The sequence below is a fragment of the Octopus bimaculoides genome, chromosome 13 (assembly GCF_001194135.2).
Source record: "Octopus bimaculoides isolate UCB-OBI-ISO-001 chromosome 13, ASM119413v2, whole genome shotgun sequence".
In the NCBI taxonomy this organism is placed as follows: Eukaryota; Metazoa; Mollusca; class Cephalopoda; order Octopoda; family Octopodidae; genus Octopus; species Octopus bimaculoides.
Window position 1 is genome coordinate 61,871,478 of NC_068993.1, and position 1,619 is coordinate 61,873,096.

At 40.5% G+C, this 1,619-nt stretch overlaps 1 protein-coding gene across 1 annotated transcript in view; it reads left to right on the top strand.

The window, feature by feature from the left end:
- Positions 1–1,619, top strand: part of LOC106882701 (tubulointerstitial nephritis antigen-like) — a 55,491-nt gene that overhangs the window by 1,326 nt on the left and 52,546 nt on the right. The gene's annotated exons all lie outside the window — the stretch shown is intronic.

The window sequence follows — 1,619 nt, forward strand, 5'->3', positions numbered from 1 at the left end:
CCGCATTCTTTCTTTTTGTGATTTACTAAAAAGTTCCTTTTTGTCTGTTTCTCCGCCACCTGTATTTCTCCCACCCCACCTTTACACAACCACGACCTCTTTTTTCCGTCTTCTGCAATTTCTACTAATCCTTTCTACTGTAGGCACAAGGCCAGAAATTTGGGGGCGAGGAGTGGGGGCGGATAGTTGACTACATCGATCCGAGTACGCAACTTGCACTTATTTTATCAGCCCTGAAAGGATAAAAGGCAAAGTCGACCTCGCCAGAATTTGAACTCAGAACGTGCAGACTGCCGCTAAGCATTTTACCCGGCGTGCTAAAGATCCTGTCAGCTCGTCGACTTGTTGTGGTTAATAGTCCATTCTATTATAGGCACAAGGCTTGAAATTTGAGGGAGGGGGATAGTCGATTACATCGACCCCAGTACCCAACTTTATTTATCGACCCCGATTTGTGGTTATTAGTGTTGATGGTCAATAACGAAGTCATGTACGGAATGTAAGGGGACGTAACTAAATGACAAAATATTTCGTACTTCGTCGTTCTACGAAAATCTGTCAACGTGCTGCACGCAGGAATGTTGCAACGATGAGAAAATATGGCTTGTCTAGATTGTTCTCATTGAAATATTAACATCCTGTTTGTGAAGGTTCATCAATGAGTGATGAAGGTTAATTCGTACATTGTTTACTTTTAATTAGGACAGTATATACATTTCTCGTTAAACAAGCTAAAATAGCTATTATTTGTTTATTGTGTTTTTTAATGAAATGACTCTTACGCTATTAACCACTAACATTGATAAGCAGCATGTACGTGTGTATGTAAATATATGCCGGTCTGCACATACGAGTATATGCTCATACATGTGTCAATGTGTGTATGCGTGTGTGTGAAGGTGCATTGCATGGCTTAGTGGAAAAGGTACTCGGTTCACGATCGCAACTTCGTGAGTTCGATTCCCGGCAGCGCGTTGCATCCTTCTGCAAAACACTATTTTCATGTTGCTCCTATCCACCCAGCTGGCAAAAATGAGCTGTACCAGTAATTCAAAGGGGACAGCTTTGTCACATTCTGTGTCATGTTGAATCTTCTCGAGAATTATGTTAAAGATACCTGTGTCTGTGGAGTACTCAGCCACTGAACGTTAATTTCACGAGCTGACTGTTCCGCTAATCAGATCGATTGGAACCCTTGTCGTCGTAACCGACGGAGTGCCACAAGTGTGTATATATATGTGTATATGACTGTAAATACGTATATATATGGCTGTAAATATTATATATACACAGTTATGCGTATATATGTATATATATATGGCTGTAAATACGACTTCTCTGCCTCTTGATGTATTATTTTGCTTCTGTTCTGTTTTTTCTATCATTACTATTGTTTAGGTCTAAGTTCAACCCTATGTTCAAAGCCTTCCGACTGTGGCCACCCCACCTTTCTGTATATCAGAGACTACTAAATTGCCCAATGTGTCTTTATGTATTTAAGACAGTATCGTGAGATTTAAGGGAGGTTTGGCTGTTATTCTGAGTGACCACGTGGAGGCTCTTTCATTGTTTCGTATGATTTATTTAAACATTTGTGCCTGGGTGCAACAACTACACAC